The sequence below is a fragment of the Scylla paramamosain genome, chromosome 13 (genome assembly GCF_035594125.1).
Source record: "Scylla paramamosain isolate STU-SP2022 chromosome 13, ASM3559412v1, whole genome shotgun sequence".
NCBI classification, from domain to species: Eukaryota; Metazoa; Arthropoda; class Malacostraca; order Decapoda; family Portunidae; genus Scylla; species Scylla paramamosain.
Window position 1 is genome coordinate 7304916 of NC_087163.1, and position 17585 is coordinate 7322500.

General features: G+C 44.7%; 1 long non-coding RNA gene across 3 annotated transcripts in view; it reads right to left on the minus strand.

Moving 5' to 3' along the window:
* Positions 1–17585, minus strand: part of LOC135106153 (uncharacterized) — a 90366-nt gene that overhangs the window by 36687 nt on the left and 36094 nt on the right. Inside the window, exon 3 of one of the 3 annotated variants that reach the window (XR_010271137.1) lies at positions 8760–8847. The exons of the other annotated variants lie outside the window; for them this stretch is intronic. This is a non-coding gene — a long non-coding RNA (uncharacterized LOC135106153). The remainder of the gene's footprint in view (positions 1–8759; positions 8848–17585) is intronic. 3 annotated transcript variants of the gene reach the window in all.

Consider the following 17585-nt stretch of genomic DNA (forward strand, 5'->3'; position numbering starts at 1 on the left):
TTTTTTTCCCTTTCAACCACGACCACCACCGCTGCCAAGCTGCTGTAGCTAAGAGAATGTTTGAGTCCCACCACCTTAACTTTCCATTTCGTCCTAACACCACAACCAAGCCGCGACAACAGAACAAAAAACACCACCACTTGCAGGGAAGAGAGACGTCCTGCTCTGACTCCGATTTTTATCTAAACCTTTATAGTTTCCGGCCACTAATTACTTCACTGCATAGTCTTCTTGTCCAGCCTCAATCTCTCAGACGCTTGCCTCACTAGTGCCTTCTAATAAAGCAGTTCATATTTCTGATCGGGTAATAAAATGGTAATCGGGTTCGGTTACATTTTCCGAAGACAATGCAATCAGTCAAGTGGTCTTCACGCATGCTTGTATATCACGCTATGGCATTTGAAGAGCCCCACAACATTTTACAAGGACCACCACAATTTAAAATAAAAATCTCCATTAATTTCTTCTTTTCCGTTTTCTGTGCATCAGTCCGTTCTTCTCATCCTTCCTCTTATTTCCTTTTTTTCTTTTCTTTCCCTGCCAGTTTACATTTCTCCGTCATTCGCAGCCTCCTTATCTTCCTTTAACCCGGACTCAGTTCCACCACCCTCCACTCTTCTTCCTTTCCCTTAAGTCTCGTTTCCTATCTTCCCAGAGGTTTTCTTCCTAGCATTCCCTTCCTCTCTCCCTCAAGCCTCCTCTTCTCTGTCTGTCTCGCTCTCTTCCCAACCTCTTCTTGCTCCCCAAGTTCTTTTTCCGTCGCTGACTCCTCTCACCGCCTCATTCTCAAACGTGATGAGCGGCTATGCTTTCATCTCTGCTTTCCCGCGCTCCTCATCACGCAGGAGTGCTGTGCTAACTGTGCCACTTAAAGAAACAACCCTCAGCTAATTCTTGCACCACAAACGCCGTTGTAGGAAGTAAAGGTTAAGTAACGGAGACTCAAAACAGCCTACTCTTATTCCTCGCTGCTTTGTGTTCCGGCAGCAGCAGCGGTGGGGCAAGACAAGAAATCTCTCGCGGTACAGACGCCTCCAGGTAACTAAATGTTTATCTTCCGCGGCAGCGTTACATGGAAGAGGGTCAACATTTCCTTCTTGCGCTGGTTCCACTTTCTGCAAAATAAAGAAAACGTAGAAGACGAACGAAATATGCAGTGAACCTGGAGCTCAGATTTCCCAGAGGGGGCCGTGGAAATAGTGTGGCCATGGGAACGAGGCACCAGCATGGGCTTGGTTTATGAGGGCGGGAGTTCAGCCTCATGGAAATTTGAACACGGCAGAAAGATTGGAAATAAAAGGGAGAGAAAAAATAGTTTTCTGAGTATGGATTCCTCTCCCTCCTACAGCTGCCGAAGGAGGAGCGCACTAGGACAGAAGGCTGGAATCAACGCCTTTTTTTTGCCTTTTCTTAATCCTTGAAATGATGATGTCCTTGTGACAGCCTGATTATTCACTTTGGGGTGGAGTGGGGGTGGGGTGGGATGGGGTGGGGTGGCTGGCATTCCGTCCTCGCAGGGGTAACATCTGCCGGCCCGGAGCGAGGGACAGAGTCAACACGGACCTCAGACGCCTTGCATATGCAGCTTGCAATTGGTGTTTGTCGAGTAAATCCGGCAGTATGTGGCGTGTCAACATTAACAATGCTTCATCAGTCTGTGTTGTGATCATGGCAAAGCATTTTGACAACAACGTGAGTCTTCAGGGAAAAGGGGCAAAAGAACGAGGCACAAGGGCTGTGAAGGGGCTGCAGGTGCGTTAATTAACAGCGTCAGCACCAACACTTGGATGCGCCGTCTGGGAAAATAAAATAGGACACACGTTTTCGTAGTCCCCCCTCGTCCACCTGAGTCCGGGGCCACGACGGTACTCTGTGAAATTAGTGAGTTGTGCCGCGGAAAGAAAAAAAAAAAAAAAATGGGGTGGGGGGGAAGAGCGAATTATGAATGCAGCAGCCGCCGCGGTACACATGGGACTGGTGGTGGCCGTGGTAGTAGTGGCGATGGCGGTGGCAGTGGCGGCGGTGGTGGCGGTGCCGGTAGCTACGGCGGCGAAGGCAGTGGCGGCGGCGGCGACGGCAGCCGTAGTGTTGGTGGTGGTGGTGGTGGTGGTGGTTTGCGGTGTATTCCATGCAGCCACTTCCACCAATTATGTTCTAACGAAAGAATTAAGTTTCTCAACATTATTTAACATTCAGCCCCAGCACTTTAATTTTTCCAAGCGAGAGTCCGCATTACCAAAGCATCTGGGCCCGGCAGCTTGTGGCGGAGGGAAGGTGGGTAGGGAGGCAGATTAATAGCCAGGTAAGTAAGTAGGTAGTGGATGGGTGGTGAATGCGTAAGGACTTTATTAGGCCGGAGGGTTGGTTGATGGTGGGTGTGAGTCTGTGTGAGTGGATGTGTAAGCAGGTAAGCAGGTAGGTAAGTGAGTAGACAGGTAAATAAATGAGTAGACAAGTAGACAGGTAGGTAAGTTGGCAGACAGGTAGATAAAGTGAATAGACAGGTAGTGGGTAGGTAGGTTAGTGAGCGGATAAAAAGGTAGGTAAATGGATAGGTAGGTAGGTAGGTAGGTAGGTAAGTGGATAGGTAGGTATATAAGTGGATAGACAGATATTTAAGTGGATAGACAGGCAGGTATTTGGGTGATTAGAAAGATAGGTAGGCAGGTAGGTAAGGAAGTACGCAGGTAGGTAAGTGGTTAGGCATGTAGGCAGATGGGTAAGCGGCCAAGTGGGTGAAATAGGTAAAAGGATAGGGAGGCAAGTCAGGTGGGATACACGCAGCAAAACTGACTGGCCTTCATTAACACTTCAGCGCAGAGTTGCTCGGCCCAGAAATATCCGACAGGCAATTAGTACTCGCCGCGGCTGGAAGCGGGCGGCGCGGGCTGAACGAAAAGGGATGAAAAAAATGTATATACACGTACATCATACACGCTAGAGGGCGGTGCGTGATTTATTTCCTTGCTTTCTAACCGGAATATTTATTTAATTACTTTCTTTTAGTAAGATCTTTCTGTTTATTTAGGTATACATGATAATAATAATAAAAAAAAAAGTTCCTGCAGGAGTCGGATCTATCCATCTATCCATCTATCTATCTATTTATCTACCTATCTGTCTAACTGTCTATATTTTTGTCTATTTATCTATCAGTCAATCTATCAATATCTCTTTATCCAACGATTAAAAAGAAAATACAATTAACTCATAGAAAATTCAGCCTTTACCCTTTCCAGCTGATGAGAATTAACACAGAGACAAATCAACAACAAACATTAAATCTGCCAATAGCTACAGTACTGTGCAAATGTACTAAAGGGGATCAGAGGATTTGTTAATAAACAGTTAGGGCGAGGAGGGAGTCCAGAGAGGGAGGGGCAGCGGGACGAACAGCAGTGACGTAAGAGGAAGTAAATAATAGAAAAAAAAAAAAGGAATAGTCTTCCAGTCTCCAGCACGACATTTCCACAAGTAGGTCAAGAGAGTCGAGTTGCAAGTCAGGATTCTATTCATAATAAACCACTAACATGAAGCAACATCCTGCCCAGCTACATACACACACACACACACACACACACACACACACACACACACACACACACACACACACACACACACACACACACACAAAAACACACCACACACACACACTCTCTCTCTCTCTCTCTCTCTCTCTCTCTCTCTCTGGGACGTTAGTTATACCTCTTCGCATCCTCATCTGCGTCCTCCTAGATGTGACCTTAAATCAGATTACTTTCACCTCCTCAACCTTCCTCGTCTCTTACACTTTCCTTTCTTTCGCTTTTCGTGTCCCTGCTTCCTCACTCTCATCATCATCATCTTCTTTCATCTCTTCCTTTCTTCCTCTCCCTTTCTCTCTAGCTTCCTCCCTTCCATCTTCTCTTCTTTTCTTTCTCTATCTTTCTCCCTCGTTTCCTGTCCTTCCCCTTCCTGCCTCTTACACCCCATCATGTCCCTTCCTTCCTTCCTCCGTCTCTCCTCCTCCGCCTTCTCCTCCTACCCCTGCTTTGTCATGTGTCTTTCGTCCACTTCTTCATCCTCTCCTTTCCTGACTCAAAACACGGGTGATGTGACATGAATAAAGGGTAGCGTGAGCCGTGCACCGAACACTCCCATGAAGGACTTGGCTAGGGCTTACTTGATCCCCTCCATCCTCATCCTCTCTCCCCCTCACCCAAACAATGGTTGGTAAAAAGAAGCTGCGGATTGGATAATTACGGGAATACAAATAACGTGAAGGGGAGAAGAATAAAGAAGAAGGATGAGAATACTCGCCATTACAAGGAGTTAATTATAACCCGGAAAAGAAGGGAGCTGGAAGGTAAGGGAAGAGGCGGATATGGCGGCGGCACACGGCACCAGGAGACTGACGGTGTGGATTGAGGGGAGAGGAGGAGGAGGAGGAGGAGGAGGAGGAGGAGGAGGAGGAGGAGGAGGAGGAGGAGGAGGAGGAGGAGGAGGAGGAGGAGGAGGAGGAGGAGTAGGAGGAGGAGGAGGAAAAGGAGAGGAAGGAGGGGAAGGAGGAGAAAATAAAGAAAAAAAATGTTTACAGCAAAAGAAATTTCCACGACAGCAGAATACTCCTCCCTGACCGACCAACACACACACACACACACACACACACACACACACACACACACACACACACACACACACACACACACACACACACACACACACACACACAGGCGCGCGCGCGCCGGCCACATGCTTGCAGTCATGCACATCACGGCTTCCTTTAATACAGCAGCGGGCGGAGACAGGTGGTTGGACTCGTGAGCGTCGGAGTGGAGAGGGAGGCGTCGGAAGTGATGTAGAGCAGCTTTAATTAAACACTCACCAGGAGCCTTGCCCTCCCTGACCCTCTGCCCACCACCTAGTACACGATGCTCTACTCTCCAAGGCACTGAGGGAATCAAGAATCAAGCAAGCTAAGTGAAACAGTGACGCCCTTAAGTGAATTTAGGATAGTGAACTCCATTTGTCGACAATTGAAGTACTTGGCTGCGAGAAAAACAGTATAATTATAATACAAACAATAATAGTAAGAATAGTGATAATAGTAATAATAACGATCAGCAAACACTCCAGCTACTTTCATTATATCAGGACAATACAAACATGCCAATCACCAGTCCCTCCCTCCACACTCCTCGTCTCCTCCATTCACACCTCGCCGCTCGTGCAGGCTCGCGTTTAATTAAGCTTCCAGGCGACACCTTCACCTGCACGCTCCCTCACCTACCTAACTCACTCCCACCTTCCTCTCCTTCTCCCTCTCCCTCTCCCTCTCTCCCTCTCTCAGTGAAACAAGAAGCTTCATCAATAACATATTAAAAGTATTAATAATGAATTAATAAATGATGTTTAGTTTCATAATGAACAATTCACTTGCAGATTGACAAGAGATGACCTTAGGGAGTATCTCTCTCTCTCTCTCTCTCTCTCTCTCTCTCTCTCTCTCTCAGATGTGGAGAAGATTTACGTATTTTTTTTTTTTATGTACAGCTTGGGTCATTATTAATACGACCTCTGTTGTAGTATGGAACATAAACTCTCGCACGGGCAGACAGACAGACGGTCAAACAGACAGATAAACGAACGGGCTTATAGACAAACAGATGGACATATGAAAATAAATACGGACGAAAAGATAAAGAAACATACTAACACGTATACACACACACACACACACACACACACACACACACACACACACACACACACAGGGAAAGCAACTTCACCATTTTTCTTCAGAGTATCGTTTTCTTTGCTATCACGGGGAGGGTATGAGACAAGGGGGACTGAAAATTTGGAGTAGTTAGGGAAAAATTAAAATGGAAGCATCATAATCATCTCTCTCTCTCTCTCTCTCTCTCTCTCTCTCTCTCTCTCTCTCTCTCTCTCTCTCTCTCTCTCTCTCTCTCTCTCTCTCTCTCTCTTTCATCTCATCTCATCTCACGGTAAGCAAAACATATGCAGCAATTTAATTAAACTGAAAAAAGAATATATATATATATATATATATATATATATATATATATATATATATATATATATATATATATATATATATATATATATATATATATATATATAACGAGAGAGAGAGAGAGAGAGAGAGAGAGAGAGAGAGAGAGAGAGAGAGAGAGAGAGAGAGAGAGAGAGAGAGAGAGAGAGAGAGAGAGAGAGAATTAAGGATGGGAGTAAGAGAAAAGAAAGAGAGGGAGGGAACGAGGAAGATGAAGGTGCCAAGGATAAGCCGTGCATGGTGGGCGGCCATTGCTCACGCCCACCATTTGGCGTCAGGGTGAGAAAAGAGGCATTGAGTGGGCGTGGCCGAGGGGAGGGAGAGGGCAGAGAAATATGGAGAAGGAGGGAGCAAGAATAAGATAAATATTTATAAAACGCAGCTTCCTTGTTCTTGTTCTCCCTTTATTGATGTGCTCATAGCATCTCTCTCTCTCTCTCTCCTCTCTCTCTCTCTCTCTCTCTCTCTCTCTCTCTCTCTCTCTCTCTCTCTCTTAATAAAATGTAAAATTTCTGTAGCATTTCGCTGTGTCTTTTCTCTCTCTCTCTCTCTCTCTCTCTCTCTCAATGAGTAAAATGTAAAATTTCTGTAGCATTTCGCTGTGTCTTTTCTATTTCATGTTAATAAAAGGAATTAAACCTGAAAATACATTCATGAGAAACACTGTTTTGTCTCAATTTTCGGGAGGAGGAGGAGGAGGAGGAGGAGGAGGAGGAGGAGGAGGAGGAGGAGGAGGTGAAGGAGGAGGAGTAGGAGGAGGAGGCGTCAGGTCACTGGCCTCGTTCACTCTAGGTGTCGGTGAGTCTCGATCCTCAGACACTAGATGGCACTTTTTCCTTCCAGAAACGACACTAATAACTTTTCCTCCCTTTCTTCTTTCCCTTGACATCGTTACGGGCTGTTACCGCACCTTTCATCAAACACACACACACACACACACAGACACACACACACACACACACACACACACACACACACACACACACATACACATACACACACACACACATACACAGACACACACACACACACACACACACACACACACACACACATGCACGTATAATTAGACAGACGGCGCCTTTGCATGTAACCAAGATCGCATCTTACCTTACAGTTGCCATCCCAGACACGACTCAACGCCCCTTCTCTCTCATTTCATACTGCCGCCTCCTCCCTTAACCTCCCTCCTTACTTTTCTTCCTTCCCCTTCCTTCCCTTTATTCTTTGCCGTGAAAGGCTGCAGGAGTCGGGGTGAGAAAGGAGGGGAAGGGGTGACTAGGCAAGAAATCATGCGGAAAACACAAGGGAGTTTTGTTTTCGCTGAGGCGGCGGTGCTGTTGGTGGCACTGATGGTTGTGGTGGCGGTAGTGGTGGTGGTGGAGAAGGTGTGAAAGGTCGGGGTAATGGTGGCGGTCTAGGGGGAAGGTTTGGGGGGTTGGGGAGGATCGTTGCGGTATAAACAAACAGTAGTAGTATGTAATTTTATATTCATGTAACGCTGAGCACAAGAGACGAACGACACTCTAATCACGAAGAACAAACAAGGTAAATGCGCCAAATTAGGGCACACAATGCAGCACGCGATTAAATTTCTCTCTAATTTTGTCACCATTCAGAGAGGTGTGTGTTTCGTGGTGTGTGTTGTGGTGGCGGTGGTGGTGGCGCACAGATAGTGGTGGTTTAGGTGGTGGCATGTGTCTGTTTATTTATCTTTATTTGATATTTAGATAATGACACACACACACACACACACACACACACACACACACACACACACACACACGGGAAATAATCTCGTGGCTGCGTGCAAGCTAGTTGTATGCATGCTAAAGCCGCCTACATATACTGGTTAATGTACACGCTCAGGTCATGTGAAAAAGAATTACCGTGGTGCCTCAGGTTATGCTCACGAAGGCTCAGGCGCTCGCAGGCATCCTTTGTATGGGCAGCAATGTTCCAGGTGTCACTTGGCGCTCTCCTTAATCGTTAACCTAACTTAAACTAAGCTAGCCTAATTTAACATAATCTAACGTAACCTTACCTAATATAACTAAGCCTAAACTAACCTACTTAACGCCTAATCTAACCACTTCATTTACCCTTACCTGATCTGTCCTTGGCTAACCTGACGACATAACATGATATAACTTTATCACAATCGCTACTACAACACCATCTTCGTATGTGCAATTTTTTTTCCAAGTTTGAGTTTGTAGCACATTTCCAGGTGATATTTCATCGTCCATATATTTTTTTTGTTCTATCTTTTTTTTTTTCACCTGGTGCTATGTTAACCAGCACTACAGGCTGCGACTGATATACATCGGAATAATTTTCTAGTAAACTCGCTAAATCTTCCCCACTTGTGAATGATGTGGCACTCATATGTACATAATGTCTCTCTCTCTCTCTCTCTCTCTCTCTCTCTCTCTCTCTCTCTCTCTCTCTCTCTCTCTCTCTCTCTCTCCAGCATCGTCATCCTCATCATCGTCATCATCGTCACCATCATCACAAGATACAGTTTCTTCTCTTTAGCATCCATCTACTGCTAGCGAGTCTGATGAGAACACTCGCTCCTCCCTCCCGGCTCACTTTTGCCAAGGACGCAGACAAACTACCGAAACCCCAAACACTGCAACTGAAGAGAAGGAAAGGAAAAAAATAGTGTGGCCGTTCAACAAAACACAGGTGACGCACTCACTCTTATTTTCCGAGGCTGGTGGCGGCGTCCTTCAGGTCAGCTGGACGCAGACCCAACCCACTGCTTGTCTCGGGTGAAGGACGGCAGTCTTTTAGCGGAAAGGCACAGTAATAAACTGATTATTTTACTAGAAAGAAACACGTCATCACACTTTCTTATTAGTGTCAGTAAATCTAATTTCTAACATAACAGTCAGGTATTATTGTGTGTAAAAACTGGGGTTATTGGCGAACATAAAAGTATGATGCAAGGTTTCTATTTTTCGTTTATTTTCTTATTCCTGATTAGGAGAAATTTTGGGATTGAGACTCAAAGGATCAGGATCCCCTTATGAAGCTGCCCAGGAGGGTTTCGAAAACTGTCTCATGAACGAGTGACGCATCTAGTTGTATTTTTCCACATTGGCTCTAAATATTTCCCTTTGTGAAGCCAGACTACCACTATACACACACACACACACACACACACACACACACACACAAATTGGTAAAAATTGTTATTCGAACATATATTGCCATAAGAAGTGGTTTAAAGTGCAATAGTTGCATAGATCGTTTCCACATCATTCTGGCTTCTCATCCATCACTCACCACTCAAGCACTGCGCCGTCACACCTGACGCATCTCGATATATGCTTGGAGGATTCAAAACTATGACATGTGCTTAGAATGCGCCGGTGTGTATCATTTTTTCATATGTAAATTACTGACCTCTGGTGAGTTTACCAGTCTTACAGAGACTCGTTATTTCGGCGTTTGAACATTGCATATTTCCATTAGCTAAATTACACAATCTTATGCATCTAGTAAAGTTAACAAACTTGTAAAAGATAGTTTTAACTGTTATTTCCTACACACTTGCTGTAAGAGAGTCTCTCAATAAATTCAAAACTGTTCCACCGGAAATGAGCGAGTGAATGAAATTTAATCATAGAGATGAATATTTACAGGAGAACACTGGCTAAAAACAATATCTATTAATAGCCTGATGAATATTTACAATAAACATTGGATCGGAAAGTAAGGAATAAAAAAATAAATATGAAAATTTATTTATCACTGACAAGAAGAAAGCAGTAAGTAAAAAAAAAAAAATAATAGTTAATACTGAATATTTATGAGAGGCACTGCCGAGAAACAAGTGAACAAAATTTAGCTAGTATCACTATACAATAAATACAGTATATTCTAAGGCACGCTGTGGGCTCATGCATTAGTATTGAATTGTTGGCCTTAGCAACCAGTGACAATGTAATGAACTGTTGGCCTTAGCAGCCAGTGACAATCCACAGCAGCGTGACAAGTTAGTGAATGTTGCAACTGCATATCAAAGAATGTAGTTAAAGTTCAGGGCTCGTACAGTACAGTCTGTGTCAGTATAAGGCAGGGCGTTTCATCTCTCGCTCCCCTCAAACCCTCTCTGCCTTGTCATCACCAGAGCTTCCTAAACCACATCCTTTATAAACACGCTGCCAACCGTCTCCCACCACTCACTTTGCAGTACCGACGCCACACTCACCAACATCACTATCCCTTTGCACCTCATCACCACACACACACGGTCGACTATCGCGCCCCCACAAGCCTACATCACCACCACCACCACCCAACAATTCATTTCCCATCACAAGTGAACAATTAATTCTCCTCAAACTCACTACTCACTTCGCCTCTCAGCAACACGCTATTCTCCAAACTAATTTGTGGCCCCCTCACATCCACAGTCTACCTTCCTATACATATACTTTGGTCTTGGATCACGTGCTACAACAACACGTCTTCCCAATGCAAGGTCGATCCTCTGAAGTGCTGACTGATGGTGCTGCTGTTCTGGGGAGCTAGTGTTCTGAATGCTTATCTACCCATGAATAAACTGCATGTTATGAATACAGATCCCGGGAGGAAATGGTCAATAAACAGACTATTTTGTCGTGCCTGTCTCCCAAGTTCCTGTTGTTGTCGCTATTAGTGCCACTACTGTGAGGCGGCCAGGCAAGGGAAAGGGGGACAACTAACAGGGAGAATCGTATTAGAACGACGGTAAATTAAATGATATTCCACAGCTTGTGCAAAACAACGGGGATATATTTTTCTATACATTTTTTTTCCCTTGTTTATATTCAGCGGGTGGCGAGGAATGCACACCCTAGCAGACCAGTAATTTGATATGCACCGTTTTTTCACTATTCAGTTCTTTCCATTCAAAACCCAAACAATTGATTTAACCCTTACCTGTCGTTTCCCCCTTCCAGTTCTTTCTCGACCTACACTTCCTAGGCCTCCCTTTTCCTTTACCCTCCATCCCTCCCTTTTATACACCAGTGTCTTTACAAGCCTCTTGTCTTCCCTCTCGAGCTCTCACTACTCCATTTACCCCTCTTCTCCATTCACGTTTTCAGACCTGTCACAAAGGCATGAAAAGAAAATGCCGTATCCTTCCTGAGGGGACAAAAATCAAAGGGAATATCATGAATGCCAGGACAGATAATGAGGGCCCGCCAGCCACCTCATTCAAGTGGTGTCTGGAAATCCTTTGCCTCGTTTACGAAGCTTAAAACACTGAGGCAGCGAGGTGTGTGGAGAGGCAAAAACCCTCCTTTTACAGTTCAAGGTCACCTGTCAGTTACCTGGAGCGACGCAGCCAATAAATCATTACCGGAGTCTATATGAAACATGTGGGTCTGCTATTATTGCGGATGATACAATTTCTATTGCCGTTACTACGACTACGAGTACGACGGCTGTTATTACAACAGCACCAACAACAACAATAATAAAAATAACAGTAACTGCTGCTGCTGCTGCTGCTGCTGCTGCTGCTGCTGCTGCCACTGCCACTGCTACTACTACAAGAACAACTACTATACTACTACTACTACTACTACTACTACTACAGGAAAAAAAACACTTAACAAAGTTGAAAGCTGCCTTTTCATTTTCCTTTCTCTTATTTACAGTGGTCAAGCCAAAAGAAGAAAGCTTCCTTTCATTTTTCTTTCTCTGTACCTCCTCCCTCGTCCTCCCGCCACGTGATGTTCCTCCCTTAAGCACCTGTTTTCCGGAGTTACGAGGTTTGCAACACTGTTATGCAGAGCAACGCGTGCCGCCTTCGCCATCCAGAGTTGCAGGCCAGCAGTTTCTCTCCTCTTTCTCTCCCTTTCCTCCTTCACCTCTCCAAATGTTCTTTTCCTCTTTTCCGTTTTTTTTTTTTTTTTTTTTTTACCCAGCCAACCCTCCCTCCCGTTTTCAGCTCCGAACTCAAGCCCCTCACCTCCATTTCCTCTCCCAAACCGTCCTTTCTCCCTCCCAGTCCTTCACTCCCCTTCCGCTCCCTTTCCTTTTCCCTTCAGACACGAAAAATACTTCTACTCAGCTGAAACCCATCCATCCCGCACCCTCTCTTCCACTTCTCATCTTTATCTCTTCCCTTCTATTCCCTCTCCTCTCCTTTCTACACGTCATCCTCCTCCTCCACCTTCCGTGTTTTTTTTTTTTCCCTTAAACAGTCAAGTCTTTCCTCACTCTTCCCACGGTCTTCATTTAGTCCTTCCTACTACACTCTTGCTTTTTACTCTCTCTCTCTCTCTCTCTCTCTCTCTCTCCTCTCTCTCTCTCTCTCTCTCTCTCTCTCTCTCTCTCTCTCTCTCTCTCTCTCACACACATTTATTTGACCTTTATCAAATTTAAATCATTCCCATTTTTCTCTTTTTCCTCCTCCACCTACTCCTCATTTCTCTTCCATTTTCTTTTCTTCCTCCATCTTTTATTCTTCTTTACTTCCTCCTTCCTTTGTTTATTTTCTTCCTGTCCTTCTTCCAACTTTTATTACTCTACTCCATCTCCTCCTTTTTTTGATTTCTTCTCCTCCTCTTCTTTTCTCCTCCTCTTCCTCTTCTCCTCTGCCGTACTGGTGGGTCGTTTTCGTGTTCCCAATTGGGACTAAAACTTTACAGATCCTGACGACAGTCCTTTGTCATGCTTATAAGTCGCATGTTCCCTCATTCCGGCCGTTTCAGGGCTGACAGACGCACGCACTCAACGATTTTGACTTCCACGCATATCTCGGAACTATTGTAATGTGCGGCAAGTGGGCGGAAAATTGTTTGTTATGTCTTTTCCCTATACTTTCCCTCCCCATTTCCCTTTGTTCTGTCATCACGGAACTGTACTGTAATGTTGAACAATATGAAATTAATTACGGAATGGAAAGGCGTCACTTGTTTGCTCTTTGTCTTAATAATTTCTTCTAGTTTTTTCCTTTGTTTAATTGTTGTGCAAAGTTATTGTAACGATAAAAAAATATATATATTAAGTGAATTGCTGATTGGAATGCCACACACATACACACCCACCCATCCACCCACCCACCCACACACACACACACACACACACACACACACACACACACACACAAAGGAAATAAGGGCCATCTCCGTACACAACATCCCAGTGACCTCCATATCGTCATCCTCTTTCCCTCCCTTTTTTTTTTTCTCCCTTCCTGCTCTCCTACCTATCTGTCTCCGTCCCTCTCTCCTTACCTCACTTCCCCTTTAATGACTGTTTCACCTGTTCCTTCGTTCGTTTCTATTCTCATTTCTTGACCACTTGACACCATTTCTTGCCCCTCACCCCCCCGTCTCTCTCTCTCTCTCTCTCTCTCTCTCTCTCTCTCTCTCTCTCTCTCTCTCTCTCTCTCTCTCTCTCTCTCTCTCTCTCAAGTTATATATTCCCTCACATTATTGATCTGCAGACGGTCGTTGCGGGTTTAATAGTTTGGAAAACACCCTGATCTGTGTAACTGAACTGTGGGACCATTGATTTACGGAAGAGGTGGCCCTATAGCGGACAGAGAGAGAGAGAGAGAGAGAGAGAGAGAGAGAGAGAGAGAGAGAGAGAGAGAGAGAGAGAGAGAGAGAGAGAGAGAGAGAGAGAGAGAGAATAGCGAAGGAGGGAATATTTAAGAGATTACAGTAAAATATAATGCAAACCAAGGAAAAGAGAAAGAAATGGAAAGGACACGAATATCAGAAAACAAACGAGGGAGAAAGAAAAGGACGTGTTATAGAAAATAGATTAAGGAATACCAAGCAAAAACAGGTAGAAGGATAAATGGAGGATAAAAAAGGTGGTCCATATAAAGAAAGAAAAAAAAAAAAATGGTGAGGAAAACATCTTTAAGAATATTTACGAAGGAGGAGGAGGAGGAGGAGGAGGAGGAGGAGGAGGAGGAGGAGGAGGAGGAGGAGGAGGAGGACGTAAGACTAGAGGGTTAAGAGGAAACTGCACCCACACACCCCACACATATTCCTCACCATTACTTAACATTCCCTCCCTCTTCCCTTATTCATCTCTTTCTTCCTTACACTCTCCTGTCATCCTGCACTCATTCCATCACATCCTCTCTGATTCCACCCCCACTAACTCACCCATCACACTCATCCTTTTCGTCGCTCAATCAACACCCTTTCTTTTCTCCATGATCCTTCCCGCATTCACTCACCTTTCACACTCATCCCTTTCCTTTAAATCTATTCTTACACTCGCGTCTACATCTCAAGCGCATTCATGTTCAATCTTCTCAGAGCCGCGTGTCTCACATCAAAGACTGGATGAAGACAAGGAGTAGTTGAAGGAGGTCAAAACAAGGCATCGACACGCCCACACTACGGAACTTCCTTACACTTCTGAGCAGCGCCTCGACTTCTTTCAAGAGGTTCTAGTTGAAGAAACACTCTTGAGAAACCGGTTAATAATCTTCATGGTCTTTGAAAACAGTCTTGGTGAGAGAGTAGAAGGTTTCAGAATACAGGCCTATCTACCAGGAGGCGGTTCCCATCGAGGCCTTGGTTCCCATACCCTTGACTAACCCTCCGTGCCTCCCTAACTCTCGCCTTAGTCCTTTCAGCAGTTTAGGGACAGTTTAGGGACAAACTTCCCTCCCTCCCTTCCTCCTTCCGCGTCTTCCTACGTACGTGAGTCTACTAAATATGATGTTGGTCTTTGGACTGTGATGTTGGTAAGGGTTTTGTTGTGTGTGGCATTCAATGTGGGATGGATGATGTGCTTTTCTGTTACATTTTCAGCTTTCAGTCTGGTTATGTTGTGGTCGTTATATTCTTTGCCTTTCTCCTTCCCTTACTCGTTCTTCACCTTCTCTCGCCCTTTTCTCCTTTTCCTCCTTGTTTCCTCCACCACTTCCTCCTCTTCCCCCTTCCTCCTTTCCTTCTTCTCCTTGCCCTTCTTCCTCTCCTCCCCTCCTCCTCTTTCTCTTTCTCCTTCTCCTCACCCTTCTTCCTCTCCTCTTTTTCCTCTTCCCCTTCCTCGTCCTCCTCCTCCTCCTCCTCCTCCTCCTCCTCCTCCTCTTTTCCGCCTCTTCCTTTTCCTCCTCCTCCTCCTCCTCCTCCTCCTCCTCTTCCTCACTATCAGCATTAAGTAATTTGCTTAATGATATGCAGTACGCACATCACATAGCAACACACACACACACACACACACACACACACACACACACACACACATACACACACACACACCTGTATGCACACCTGCACGCCGTAATTAAGACAAGAGGGCACGGCAGTAAGCGGATAATATAATAATTAGACTATAATGACAAAGGACTCATTATTTTATGTAATTTATGTTCAGACAAATATATTATGTAAGTTCCTGTTCTTCGTCTGTTTCGAGTTAATTCATAACCTTGTAAGCGAATATTATGTGACGAAGTATGTAATGTGTAATATACGGATGAAATACATGATAAACGATATATTCTTTTTGGGGGAGAAGAAAATATGTGTAAGTAAAATGTAATGTCCAAATACAGAAAGTTGCCTTTCTCACATCTACTCGAGTCTTCGTTCTCTATAGCCATCGGTAATTGTTGTGGTCGGGTAGCATTTTCGGGAGGCAGCGATTATGAAGACTATTAGACGCAATAGAAAGAATCAGTAGTAGTAGCAGTAACAGTAGTAGTAATAGTAGTAGTAGGAGTAGTAGCAGTAGCAGCAGCAGCAGTAGTAGTAGTAGTAGTAGTAGTAGTAGTAGTAGTAGTAGTAGTAGTAGTAGTAGTAATAGTAGAGGTGGCAGTAACAACGGTAGCAGCAGCAGCAGCGACGCTATGAGAGATAATTGATTTATTACCACAAAATATTCAAGAAGAAAGCATTAGAGAAGTTGTGTTAACATTTTCCAGGAAAGAATTTGAAATTCATTTGGGAGCGTTGGCGTGTCTGACTAAGTTTGAAAATATCACGCTATATACTCGTATATTTTTAGAGGAAAGAATTGTTTCATTTTAATATCTTTCTTTCTTTGACACAGTTAAGAATATGAGAAAGATGATCTGTTTTCTATTTTTTTCCACTTAAATCTTACTAATTCTATTTCTTGTGTGAGTGAAGCAGGAAATTAATTTAACCTGAATTAACCCAAATTAGTCCAAATGGAGGCCGTATGAGGTATTTTAAGCACTGCAGGTGTTTTGAAGCCATCCCGGCCTTGGGTCAGACCCGCCACCAGTCACGCACGGTTCCACGTATTCACAGCAAGTCTTGGCCTCTGCCAGCCAAAGGTCCAGTCCTCTCGAGCTTCTCAGGTCCCCTCATGACCCTGGACCAAGACGCGCACGCTGAGCCGCGCCTTCTGGCACTCCTTCACCATTGGACAAGATGGATACTATTTTTTTTTTTTTTTTTCCGTTTTTGGTCTTTCCTTCCTGAGGCGCCACGGCCGTTCGGGTCAATAGACGGGCCACATGCGTCGCGGGGGCCGCCGGCGATGCATGACGCGGCGCGGGAGTTCATTCTAAATTCATTGCGTCTCTCACCGCCGATAATTCAAGCATAATCATGAGACCTGGAGCAGTGACGGAGGCTGCTTGCATTAGGCATGTCATTTGCATAGGTACCAATTAGGCAGTATCTAGCTTAGTAATTACCTAATCTCCAGCGATAATTGTCGGGTGGGAGCACGCATAGTCTGGGAGGGACGTTGAGTGAGATCGATCACCGGCGGGAACACAAGGTGGCGGTGAGGCTGGCGGGTCCCGACACAGGTTCCGGGAGCGCGGCCCCGCACGCCCCGCAACACCTGGCGAGCTTACCTCCATTTTGAGAGGAGAGAACAGGCACATCATTACCGCCCTGAGTATACAGGATAGAAACTCCCCTTTAATACAATTGTTAGAGGAGGGAAGGTGTGGTGTGGCTGAGGACACTTGCCCTTGCTAATCAATATCAGCAGGTGTCGGCTTCCCGCGATGAAGGAAAGCTCCAGTGACCCTGGCTCGTGACACACATACTGTTTTGGAGCAGGAACACTGACTGAGACGTATGCAGATAATTACAGGTGTTCTTAACTATAAGTGTAATGAAAGCTTTTACATCGGTCTTTCCGTAAAGGTAAATGGAGTGGAGTATGATCTGTTATCACGTTACGGAGCGCCTCGACGTGAAGTCTTCTTGAATATTGCGAATCGGATTCTCACCGTCATGATACGAGTATATTTTCTTTGTCGCAATTATCTAATTTCATAAAGTGGGACAATTTAGTTTAAACGGCGTTTTATTGATAAGAGAATCACTGAAGGATACAGTATCCGCTAAAATAATAGTTGTGTGTTTGCGGCATTCATATCAGTTGGTGATTTAAGAAAACTTTTAACAAAAATTCATTTATATATTATTTTTTAGATTAGAAAAAAAGGCTTAGGAACAGTTAATTAGAGCAGGAAGAGGAAAAGGAGAACTAAGACAACAAGCACTAAGCGGAGGAAGGTTGAGGAGACTGATTAAGAGTCAGAGTCAGAGGAGGAGGAGGA